The following is a 13,689-nucleotide window of genomic DNA, read 5'->3' on the forward strand; positions in this document are numbered from 1 at the left end:
ACGCATAATTAAAAGAAGGGATGCCTTTGCCCATATTTTGTTGCAAATAACACACTATCACAAAATAGGTAAGCCAGAGAAGACACAGACACACACACACACACACACACACACAGACACACACACACACAAACACACACACACACACACACACACAGAGAGAGAGAGAGAGAGAGAGAGAGAGAGAGAGAGAGAGAGATCTAGCCTGGCTGGACGGCACACCTGCAATCCCAGCTCTCAGAAGGCAAAGGTGAAGGGTGGTGGTGGAGAGTTCGAAGCCAGCCTTAACAACATCGAAGCCAGCCTTAACAACAAAAGAGATAAAGAAGACAGATTTACTTTAGTTCGCAGTTGAAAGTGCCTGCTAAAGAATTAATTCCACCCAGAAGAGACCTTTAGAATGAGACCTTAATTTTGAAAAGTGAGAGTCTAAAGTTGAGAATGACCAAGACCACATTCTGAGTCAGGACTGGACCCCAGCTCCCCATCTGCAGGAATAGACCCTTTCCGTGTGCCCCGCTGTGGTTTGGGTGCAGTTTAGATGTGTCCCCGTGGTTAAACTCATGAGTCCTAATTCCCGCTCAGAAGTGTTAAGAGAGTGGAAAGAACTAAACTGTGTGTTTTGAGGTGGAGCCTTCGGGAGGTAAGGTTAATCAGGACAGCAGAGTGGAGCTACTCTCTCATGTATTCGTTTGTAGCTTAGAGGTACAAGCTCAGCATAAGCAAGACTCTGGGTTCAATCCCAATAATAATGATAATGATAATAATAAATATTAATAATATTAATAATAACCCAAGTAAAGATGCAAAGATGGTTCAGTGAGTAAAGGTGTTTGTTGCTAAACCTAACCTGAGTTCAATCTTCAGGACTCACACGGTAGAAGAAAAGAACTACAAACTCCTCTGACCTCCACATTTGTGACACACACGGGCACATTCGGACGCACATGTGCTCAAGCAATTGTGCACAAAATGTAACTTTAACTGTAATTTAAACTGCTACCCCAAACAATCAGTTTTAAGAGGAGAAAGGCTTGCAAGGACAGGTTTTAACTCATGGTTTCGGAGTGGTTGTCCGTGGTCAGTTGGCCCCATACTTTTAGGCCTGCGTCAAGATAGTGCCATGACAGGAGTGCAGGGCAGAGGAAGCCAGCCACTCACCAGTTGGGACAAAAATAGAAAAAGAGCCGTGTCCAGGATCCTGATATCCCCTCACCAGCACACTTCCCAGTGAGTCTGTTTCCTTCCATCAAGCCCCACCTCCTAAAGAATCCACTACTCCTCCCACTAGTACCACAGGCTGGAACCAAGTCTCTAATACATGGGCTTTTGGGGGGACAATCGAGATCTAAACTGTAGAATTCTGCTGTGCCCCAAAGGCTCATGTCCATCTCATGAAGCATCCAATCTACCTCCCTACAGATTCTGACAAATGTTTTATTAACACGGCCAGCATACCTCACTGCCAGAGGTTGTTCAGGACACTTGGTTATTTAGCTGAAAGTGTAGGTGTCACATTAATTCTAGCTGCTTTCAGTGTAGCATTCCAAACGGTCAAGGTCATTTTGAACTGTTCAGTCCTCTTTGATACTGGTATAAAAGATGCATCCTGAGTGTGGAGTCATCCGAAAGGCCTGACTTAGTTTGGGAAGGAAGAGGAATGAGTGTCCATCTCTGGCTCAGAAACACAAATCTAAGTCAGGAAGGAACAAGAGTGGGCCAGCAAAGGATCTGAGGCGGCGGGGTGGGGGTTAGATGTAGGGTCAGCCATGCTGGATGTCTGTCAGTTATTATTCCACATCTGTCACATCTTCACATCTGTCACATTTTCACATCTGTCAGTTATTACTCTGTCTGTTCAGGGGCATCCTGCGACTGCTCTAATAGCTTTATTTATTTCCAAATGGATATTCTAGAACGCTTTAATAGAGTCTTTTTTCACTCACACATGTATATTCTATATCTCATGCATTAAATTTTGTACCTTCTTTTATACTAAACAAAAATTTTACAAAACACAATTCCCATCCATGTCTGTGCCTCAAATGTTAAATACTGGAGACTGTGGGGTTACAGCTCAATCATAGTACACATGCTTTCACCTTTTCCTTCAATAAATTTAATGGTTGGCAAGACTGGCTCAGCTGGTGAAGGCACTTGCTACTCAGCCTGATGATCTCAGTCCCACCCTTGTTTCCCACACAGTAAACGGAGAGAACCCACTCTGCCTTCCTCCCCCACCCCATCCCCGACCTCCATATGTCTGGCATGTGAGACCTTGTCAAAAGCAAAACCAAACCAAACCTGGACTGGCCCCCTGGAAAGTGTTCTACAGCTCCATTTCTCATTGTTACAATGGCTGCTTGTTCCTTATCTATTTAAAATACTATCGAATGTAGTGTCGCATGACTGGTGTTGTGCTCTGTGACCAGAGTCAGCTTGAACAGCTAAGAAACTTCAGAAAGGACTCTAGAGGACGCATGTAGCTGAGGCCACATCGTGCTAGGGGATGACACACATGTGAGGGTCTGTCGAATCAACTTCTGGGGGGGGACTAATTTTTCTAGGATAAGTAACTTGTAAAGGTGATCATGCAAAGTTCCGTTAACAACAATCACTTGGGACATGTGCCATCACTGGTTAGGAGGTAGGATATATTATCGTTGGCGTTATGTAGAATCACTTGCATGTAGTGATTTAAAAAAAGGTTGACCAGCAGAGGGCTGCCCACCACCACACATCGCCCTTGGGTGGACACCAATATAATGAGCAAGTATGTGGTGGAGAGAGAGAGAGAGAGAGAGAGAGAGAGAGAGAGAGAGAGAGAGAGAGAGGGAGGGAGGGAGGGAGGGAGGGAGAGAGAGAGAGAGAGAGAGAGAGAGAGAGAGAGAGAGAGAGAGAGAGAGGAGCAACACAGCTTATAAAGAAAGAGAACTGGAGCTTTGATGAAGGTGAGGAACAGCCTGGTGTGAGTAGCCTGCACTGCCATCTGAAGCCATGGTAATGTCCAGGCTGTGCTGCCACAAGGGCTATGTCTGGGTCCGTGACCCTGCTGCAGCAGGAGTCTGTGTCTCTGTCCACAGGCCATGTTATCACCATAGGTCACAAGGATGTCTGTATCTGGACTGCCACATTAATGTCCAAGGGCTGGGCCCCTCTTTCGGGCACTGATGGAGAGCTGGTCTCAGTAGCTTGGCGTCAAAAAGCTGGCAGGCTGACCAACTCAGCTACCATCCAGGACCAGATCCAGGACCATGAGCTGGCCCACCCCAACATCTACCCCATCTGTGAACTGCTGGAGCACATGAGGGGACCAGTCCTGCAGAGCCAAAGCTGCAGGGTCTCCATGACACAGGGGAACAAGGAGAATGCTGGTGAGAATCCAGGATTGAAAGTATATCAGAAGCCAGAGGACTCGAGCCAGACCAATGACTCACCGCAATGAACATTTGCAAGAAAATCCGTTTGGGCAAAAGGATGTACTATGGGACACAGTGTGACACACTGCAGCTTCCACAGGGAGGTTTTGTTTTGTTTTGTTTTGTTTTGTTTTGTTTTGTTTTGATGGAAGGGGGTTCCAAGGGTAAAGGGTGACCATGGAAGGATTAGGAGATAAGGGGAATTGGGGTCCATGATGTGAAATTTACAAAGAATCAATAAAAAGTTTAATTTTAAAAACAAGATTTATTTATTCATTTGGTATACAGTGGTCTGCATACACATATTCCTGCACACCAGAAAAGATCACCAGATCCCATTATAGATGGTTGTGAGCCACCGTATGGTGCTGGGAGTTGAAATTGACACCTCTGAAGAGCAGCCTGTGCTCTTAACCTCTGAGCCATCTCTTCAGCCCTAAGGAAATTTTTAGTTAAAATTAAAAATGGTTGACTTTGAGTTAGTTTTATTATTTTTGTTATGTTGTTTTGCTTTGCTTTTTAAGAGATTTGTGTTTGTGTGTGCCTCTGTGGGGCTGTGTGCACTAGAATTCAGATGCCATGCATGACATCAGATCAGTTGGAGCAGAAGCTGCAGGCAGTTGTGAGGCACGTGATATGGGTGCTAGGAACTGAGCTTGGGTCTTCAGCAAAAGTAGCACTCATTCTTAACCGCTGCGCCATCTTTCCACCTCATGTTTTGTTTTTGACAGGGTCTCACGTAGCCCAGGCTAGTCCCCCAACTCACTATATTGATGACTTCAAATTTCTGATCCTCCTGTTTCAGCCGCTAAGTGCTTTTTACTTCTGTGCTAAAGTCCCTTTGTTGCCTGTACCAAGGGTAAACCAGATGTCCAGCCTCACCTTGTACTTCTCTGGTCCACACAACCTGTGGCTGACTGGGACAAGGTTTCCCAGACTGACACAGAAGGAAGGAATGTGCCTTTGCTGGTACCTGCCTTTGGTGCCTCTGAAGTGACTTGATACTCTTTAAATAGAGGACAGTTAAAAATGATCTGCTTGCCGTGAACTGTAACTACGTTATATTTCTAGAAATAAATTTCAGCTGCATGTCCCAAAGTCTTCAGAGTCACTTTGACCAGGAGAAAGCCATGTGTATATCCATGAAGTTCCTACAGTAAAGGTTCACCTATGACTGAGTAACAAGGAAACACCAATGATCACTTACTAAGCCTTGAATCAAAATCACTCCCAGCTCAAGACTATTTCCTCATTGTGCTGGTTAGTTTTAACTGTCAACCTGACTCAACATAGAGTCACCTGAGAAGTGAGTCTCGGTGAGGAATTGACTAGATGAAGGTGGCCTGTGTGGATGACTGTGGAGGACATCTTGATTATTAATTGATGTGAGGAGATCTAACCACTGGAGGTGATGCTGGTCCTTAGGCAGGTGGGGTCCTGAACAGTAAAAAGAGGAGGCATCTCTCTGGAGGCAAGGGTGTGTTCTCTCTCTCTCTCTCTCTCTCTCTCTCTCTCTCTCTCTCTGCTTCTCTCTCTTAGACTGTGTTGTGATTGAATTCCTGCCTTGCTTTTCCTGAGATGATGGTTCTGTAACCTTGACTTCTTAAGCCAGATAAACCCTTCTTCCCTTCTGTTGCTTTTGTCACAGCAACAGAAATGAAACCAGGACACCAACCATTTTATCTCACAAGCTTCTCTGCAAAAATCACTTCACCATGAGAAAATTTTCATAAAAACAAATGTCAATTTGGAATGATTTTTTTCTCATTGTGAGCTCAAATGGGAACCACCAAATATCCCCTCTGAACTCAAAACATGGCTTAAATTCTATTCCACAATTTTTCTTGGGCTTAGGGGCACATATGTAGATAAAAGGAGGAACTGAAAAGATGGAGCAGTGGTTAAGAGTGTGTGCTCTTGCAGACAGTCTGAGTTCAGTTCCCTGTACCACCTTGAGCGATTCACAACCACCTGTCACTTCAACTGCAGGGAATCTAACCTAACACCCTCGTCTGGCCTCCACGGGCACCTGTGTACCCAAGACATAGAGAAAGGGAGAGAGAGAGAGAGAGAGAGAGAGAGAGAGAGAGAGAGAGAGAGAGAGAGAGAGAGAGGCTGGGAGTGTTAAAATAAAACATAAAACAAATCAGTGAGCGCTACAAGCTCCTTTCTGACTTGGGTCTCCTTGGGAGAGCAGCCTTGTTTTTATTGCCACCCTGCCTCAGTTGGGACCTGGAGCTGGTACACAGGATGGTGTAGAACAGTACTTCTCATCTTTCACGGACTCACATACAACCTCAGAGATCTTGTTCAAAGCTCAGAATCTAAATCCAGATCTGGCTGGAGCTCAGGACTTCACATTTCTTATTCCTGAAGACACTTGGCAAGAAGGTAGAGAGGAAAATAGACAAACAAACACTCAATCCTGTCCCTTCTGGTTAGGGCATGCTGAGAATGCTAAGTACAGAGGTAGGGGAAGTTAAGACAGACAGAAAGACAGACAGAGGAATGCAAGGAAAGGAAGGAAGAAGGAAGGAAAGAAGGAAAGAAAGAAGGAAGGAAAGAAGGAAGGAAGGAAGGAAGGAAGGAGGAAGGAAGGAAGGAAGGAAGGAAGGAAGACACAGTCCTCCAGTTCCCATCTTTCTGTTGCTGGTGGGAATGTGGCAGGTTAGATCTGGGGTTAGGTTAAGCTGGACTCCACTCCTGACTTCAGTATCTACTGCCTGTATCACCCTGAGAAAGCTCTTACTTTTCTTAACCTGTGCTTCCAGGTGTGAAAATGTAAATAGAAACAACTATGTCTTCACAGTTTGTATATCTATAACTATTGCTTTCTCTTATTGAAAAAATATTTTACGATATATTCTGATCACACATTTCCCCTCTCCCACCTCCTCCCCTCTCTCTACCCACCCAACTCCATGTCCTTTCTCCTTCTCGTTAACAAACAAAACACCAAACAAACAAACCAAGAAATTCACAACGTAATAATAAGTATTATTATTACTATATTTTTTTGGTTCTTTTTTTTCGGAGCTGGGGACCGAACCCAGGGCCTTGTGCTTCCTAGGCAAGCGCTCTACCACTGAGCTAAATCCCCAACCCCTATTATTACTATTAATACCCACAAAAACACAAAATCAGATTTTTAAAATTAGACAAACTGGAATTGGCAAGATGGCTTCTCAACTCAGAGCACTTGTTACAGAGAACCCAGGTTCAGTTCCCAGCATTCACATGATGGTTTATAAACATCTGTAACTCCAGGTCCATGGAATCCAGTGCCCTCTCTGACCAATGGTTTACCAGTCATTCACATCATGAATTTCACATACAGGTAAAATACACATACACATAAAATAAAATATACCTTTCCAAATTAAGCAAACTAAAATGGTAGTGCCCTGTAATCCCAGCATTTAGGAGAATGAGGCAGAAAGATGAAAGTGAATTTGAGGTCAGCTTGGACTACATAGTGAACCTCAGGACATTATGGGCAAAAGAAGAACACTTTGTCTCAAAAAACAAAATGAATGGTAACTGAGTTGGCACAGTTCTTGCCTAGCTTGAAGAAAAGCCACATAAACTGGGCTTGGAGGTACAAGTGTATGTTCCCAGAATAGGAGGTCAAGACCAGCTTGGGACATCAGAGACTGTTTCAGAAAATGAGTAAGTAATTTTGTGTCCTGGGGTTAAGTAAATGTGTGACCTATTACTGGGTCGGGGCCCCCACACTACATACCCTGGTGTGCGAATGTCCCTCTTAGGCTTGAATATGTGAATATTTAGTCCTCATTTGGAGCTGTTTGGAAAGAACTAGGAGGTGTGGCCTTGTTGAAAGAAGTATGTCGCTGGAGGTAACTTCAAGTTTCAAAAGCCCATGCCATTACCAGTTAGCTCTCTGGTCCCTGGTAATCTCAAGATTTGAGTCCTCGGCTACTGCTCCAGCACCACTCCTGGCAGCCTAATGCCATGCTCCCTGCCATGATGGCTGTGGATTCTCACCCTCTGACACTTTAAGCCGGAACAACCACTATACTCTATGAGTTGCATTAGTCACGGTGTCTTACAATAGCGATGGAAAAGACCTTGACTTGAAACAAACAGAAAACTCCAGAACTCAATCACACACACACACACACACACACACACACACACACACACACACACACACACACACACACAATTAGTCAATAAAAAAAGTTATAAAGAAGTCAAGTCCCAGGGCTGGCGATGTGGCTCAGCAGCTAAAGGTACCTGCTTCTCTTCCAGGGAACCCCAGGTTGGTCCCCAGCACACACATCAGAAAACTCATAACCACTTGTTACTCCAGTTTTAGGGGATCCTACATCTGATCTGGTCTCCGTCCCACACAAGTAACATTCTCTCTCTCTCTCTCTCTCTCTAATAAAAACAATATAAGGAGCTGAAGAGATGTAGCTCAGTGATTAAGAGTACTTTCTGGTCTTCTAGAAAATGTGTTTCCTGGCACCCACATCAGGCAACTGCCTGCAACTCCACATGGCGTACATATGCATAGGATGGATAGATAGACAGATAGATAGATAGATAGATAGATAGATAGATAGATAGATAGATAGATAGATAGATTGATTGATTAGATAATAGATGATTGATAAATAACAGATAGAGATAGATGATATATAAATAGAAAAATTAGATTTGATAGCCAATAAATAGATGACTAATGGATAGAGATAGATTATACAAAAATTAGATTAGATAGGTAGATAGATGATGATAATAATGATGAAGATAGATGGAAAGATGGACAGGTAGATATAGCTAGACAGACAGATATTCTAGTTTTCCCATTGTCAAGGTGACCCAGAGTTAACTGGAGTAACAGGAGTAACAAGTATAAAGCAGGTGCCATGACATTCTGCTCTGGCACGAGCTCCAAGGACACACGCCTGCCCTGCCCATCCAATGTCTCATGGCACAGTTGAGCCAGGGAACTCGAGTTCTCTCTCCTCCAGCACCCACGGGAAAGGCAGCCATGGGAAAGGAAGTAAGCGGGGTTGGGGATTTGGCTCAGTGGTAGAACACTTGCCTAGCAAGCGCAAGGCCCTGGGTTCGATCCCCAGCTCCGGAAAAAAAAAAAAAAAAAAGAAAGGAAGTCAGCTGGGTGGGGAGAACTGCTGTTTGGGAATGAGGACAGTTCCCTGACAGAAATACCACACCACCACCGTGCCCATTACTTCCCCCAGTGATTGAGAGAATCCAAAATGCACCAGGTGCCCAAATTCCTGTTGGATTCCAGAAGAAAGGGTGTTTACTCCAGCCAGGTAACCCTCAGCAAGTCTTGTGCCTCCTCAGTCTCCAACTTCCTGTTCACACAAGATAGTCATTCCCATTTTCACCAAACTTCACAATTCTCAGAGTGATGTTTCTAGCCTTTCTTCTTAGCTTTTTGTATATTTATTTTATGTGTATGGATGTTTTACAGGCACAGAATCCCTGGAACTGGAGTTACAGACTGTTGTGAGCCACTGTGTAGGTGCCAGGAATTGAACCCAGGACCTCTGGAAGAGCAGCAGTGCTCTTAACCACTGAGCCACCTCTCCAGCACTATTACTCTCCTTCTAATCTGCTCTTTAGAGTGCCAGTGACCACTGTCCTCACAGGGCCGTTGGTCTCCTAAGTCTCTGCTCCCAGCCACTGCTACCAGAATACATGGACAAAACCTCTTTGCCAGAGTCCTGGAACACTCTCTGTCCTGGAGGAAAGTCCACAGTCACTCCTCACTCTGCAGCCCTGCTCTGGGTTCTGTCATCTGTCAGATTCAAGAGTACCAGAACGGCAGCTGTGTGACAGCTCCTTATATGGGAATAACAAACCATAACAGATAAACGCAGAGACAAGGTCTGTGCATGGCGAATGAAGCCCTGCAAAAACACTATGGATCCAATAAGGTTGAGCCAATGCTTTTGAGTCTCCAATTTGCTTAAAAACTCAGCCTGGAGGCTACAGTTATAGCTCAACTGGTAGAATGTTTATCTAGCATGCAGGAAGTCCAGTCCAAAAGAGTAAGAGCCCGCCACCATTGCATGGGGAAAGCGTGGCTTCAGGCAGGCATGGGGACTGAAGTAGCAGCTGAGAGCTCACACTTTGAACCACAAGTGAACTCCAAGTGGAGCAAGTCTTTAAGCTCTCAAAACCTGCCTTCAATAACAGGGTTTTCTCCAGCAAGGCCATGCTTCCTAAGCCTCCCCAAACACCAAAAACAACTGGGGACCAAGTAAATGTCTAAAAATATGGGAGACATCTCATTCGAATCATCATGGGGCGTCTCAAAGATGAACGACATGAGACTTTGCTTCCCATAGACCCAGGCTGAGCTGGCACACGAACACTTATGAAGATGCAGATGAATTGCAGTAAAAGTCCAAGAAGGGAGACTTTACTCCCACCAGGTTGGGGGAGGCGAGGCATCCAGATACTCAATCCACCAGACAGGAAAGAGGCATTGTTCTAACCCTCTAACGGTGGACTGAGTTCATACTCAGAAGGTCAAGGTCTTCTGAGAAGAGGCTCGAATGGAAGCCAAAGGCTTGAGGACAGGTGGCAGGCAGACACGAGTAAGAACGTGAGCTCACAAGATGCCCCCTTCTGGGAAATGATGTCAGGGAGATAACCAGGATGGCTGCTCTGAGTAAGTGCATCTCCGTCCTGTAAGCCAAGGGCAGAGTCATTGCAGGCATTTGCAGAAGGAACAATGAAATCAGAGTAGGTGAGCTCCTTTTGCCACCTGGGGCAGTCATCCAGAGGTCTGTGTCATCCTTGAGGCATTTCTGGTCCCAGGTTTGTACTGACTAGTATATACCTAGGTGCAAATTAGGCAGTACAACTTCCTTGTTCAAGTTTAAGGACAGTCTGTCTGCCTTGCTTTGTTAGCCTTGACCTGTTTGTTGAAACGGTCTCCTTGTGAAAACCCACGTTGGTCTCAAATGTGTGATCTTCCTGCCTTCAAATCTCAGATACTAGAGTTATAGCCAGGTGTGTTACCATGCCCAACCATGCATGCATATTGTGTGTGTGTGTGTGTGTGTGTGTGTGTGTGTGTGTGTGTGTGTTACATATGAAAGTCATAAGTCACTGTTGAGGCTTGGTCTTCTGTTGAGACAGAAGAAGGCAGGTCATATTGTGGAATTATGTCTATAATGCTAACTACTGGCCCCCAAGGCCTGGTTGCCCACAGGGACAAGAGAAGCTGCACATACGATGTGACCTTGTTCCTATTTAGATTAAATAGTTAATTTAAAACTATTGGTTAAAAACCAGGGGCAGGAGATAGGCAGGGTTTTTGGTTCCCAAGCTTCGGGTCTAAGGAGAGACTATGAGGAGAGGAGAGGAGAAGGGAGTAAAGGGGAGGGGAGAGGGGAGGGGAGGGGAGGGGAGAGGGGAGGAGAGGAGAGGGGGAAGAAGGTAGAAAGAAGAGAAGATTACCATGGGGTATCTTCTCTTATAAGCAATCTTATAAACATGGTCATGAGGGCTGGCCAATTGGCCCAGACAGAAGAAGGCAGGTCATATTGTGGAATTAATATCAGGGAAGTCAAGGATAACACTAAATCAGCCCAGCATTAGTGCTGATTAAAGCTTATTGTGAATATAAAGGCTGTGGGTCTTCTATCTGGTACCTGAATGATCAAAGGCGGGGTAAAAAAAAACAAAACAAACAAAAAACCCCAAACAAACAAACTGTTTGAGACTAAGTATCAATTACACCACGCAGTCGGAGTTAACATCCAGAGTCTTCCTCTGTCTTTCCCCACCTTACTTTCTGAGACAGGGTTTCTCACTGAACCTGAAACACTACTTCATGGGTTCTGGGGATTTGAACTCAGATCCTCATAACATATGTAGCAAGCATTTACCCACTGAGCCACCTTCCCAGCCCTATTTTTAACATACTTTTTATTAAAACACTAACTTCCACAAGCCAGAAGAGTGACATTAAGCAGGTAAGTGGCAGTCCAGAAAAACTCATTGACTCATGGGGGTTCCCATACAGCTAGTAAAGATGAGGTCAGCAACAGCATCTGCAGAAGAGACGCAGCCCAGAACGACTGCCTGAGAGTCGGGATGCTTTCTCATGCGACACACAAAGAACTACTGGAACTAATGTCTCCACCCAGTCTGAGCTACATAGCAAAACCCAGACTCAAAATATTAACACATAGACAAACAGTGGCACGCATATGCAACCCCAGCATTTGGAGTTAGAGGCACAAAGATCAGCCACTCAAGGTCATCTTCCACAGCACAGAGCTCAAGGCTAGCCCAAGCACTCAAAGACTTGTCTCCAAAAGCCGGTAATGAAATAAAATGTCAATTATTTTCAAAGTTCTTAGTTTCATTATTATTCAATACAATGTTGCAAAATAGCTCACAACAGTTTGAGCACCCTGTCAGCATATCTTGTCTCTATACCCAAGAAAGGTTAAATAAAAGGCATAGAAGGCATAGTTCTAAATCTATTATAGCTTATTCTCAAGTTTAAACATTGAGGAGAGAAGCTTGAATAATTTCGCAAACATTTATTTTCATTTTCAGAACTAATTGCTCAAGAATTTCTCTAATCCTGTTATTAAATTATTTCCATTTATAATATCGCTTGTCCACCACCACCCACTCGCCAGCTGCTATCAGATTAAAAGTCACATGTGTGCTACTGCAAATGGCAGGGCTAATCCTGTCTCCCCGACAGGCTCACACAGAATACATTGACTAAAAGCCCAGATGTCCCCAGGGGTCTAAGAACACTCATAATTGGTTTGATTTTCAAAAACACCCTGACTGACACTGATTTCTTTAAAAGTATTCAACTGTTTCTCATGTTCCCCTTTTTTCGTTTTACCTCCACCCAGAAATATGCACAACCCTGGGTACTTTCAGTTCCCAGCCAGAGTCACTTGGGAAATTGTCATGTTATTCTTTTAAAAATCTAGAAGGGGACTGGGGAATGGGTCAGTGGTATAGCATTTGCCTAGCATGTGCAGACATTGCCTAGCACAGGAGAGAAAGGGAATTAAAAAGAAAAATCCAATAACAGTCCTTGCTTCTTAATACATTTCTGTGATGAATTGTATTAATCTAGAATGTTTACATAATAGACTATGGCTGTAGAGGCCTGGAAAAGGTCTCTGAAAATGTCCACGTCCTAGAACCCGGTAGTGTGTCAAAAGAGACTTTGCAGATGTAAGTAGAAAGAGAAACTTATGAGAGAGCTCATAAGGTCAAAACATTTGCGACTCTTGCAGAGGGTCTGGGTTCAATTCCCAGCACCTACATAATGACTGTAACTCCAGTTCAAGGGAATCCAACACCCTCTTCTGACCTCCATGGGCATCAGGCACGCACATAGTGCACAAGCACACATGGAAGCCAAACACTTATGCATGTAAAATAATAGATGAAGAATGAAATATGTGAGCCATCTTCCTATCGAGGGGTATCCTCTAAAAGCTGGAAAGGGGATCCAGAATCATCACCCCATTTTAGACTCCTAACTCCAGAAAGTATAGAGAATCTGTGTTGTCTTAAGATTACCTGGGTTAGGGTAGTTTGTTATAGCAAAAAAAATATGATATACTGATTTATTACTGTAAGGACTATCACCTTTTTAAATCACACGTATATTCCTGCTTTTAAAAAGTCTTTATGTAATATAATGTGTGTGTGTGTGTGTGTGTTCAAATGTGAGGTGGGTACACAAGTGTCAGGCAGTCCATGGAGCTCAGAGGACAGCCTCAGACCCATGAGCTTCTCCTGAGATCCATGAGCTTCTCCTGAGGACTCTGCTCGCTTCTACTTCACATCTCTATGGAGAGGAGCTAGGATTGCAGACATGCAGCCACATCTGGTTTTAGAACTCTGAACTCAGTTCCTCAGGCTCACGTTGCTAGTGACCCACTAAGCTGCCCGCCACCAACCACTGCACAACCCTGCTTCTTACCTGCTTTACAGACCTAACAGTTCTCTGGCTCCAGAATCAGCTTTTGATTTTTCTAAAGTTAATAGTAGATATCCTTTTCTGCGCATGTTAGTCAGAGCATCTAGGATCCATCTCCAGAAATGCCCTTTCTTTTACTGACACTAAACAATAATAATTGCACGGACATGAACAAGAAGAATTAAGTGGACCGTGCTCAGAGTTTGCTTGTTTGGGAAGTGTGGAGACCCAGGCGTGCCCTGTGACTTCGACCTGGGAAAGGTTACTACTCTTTAGGTCTCAGGTTTCCTA

At 44.3% G+C, this 13,689-nt stretch overlaps 1 protein-coding gene across 7 annotated transcripts in view; it reads right to left on the reverse strand.

Moving 5' to 3' along the window:
• The window catches only part of Smyd1 (SET and MYND domain containing 1), a 55,178-nt gene that overhangs the window by 34,733 nt on the left and 6,756 nt on the right, over positions 1-13,689 (reverse strand).

The sequence above is a fragment of the Rattus norvegicus genome, chromosome 4 (genome assembly GCF_021556685.1).
Source record: "Rattus norvegicus strain SHRSP/BbbUtx chromosome 4, alternate assembly SHRSP_T2T, whole genome shotgun sequence".
Lineage (NCBI taxonomy): Eukaryota > Metazoa > Chordata > Mammalia > Rodentia > Muridae > Rattus > Rattus norvegicus.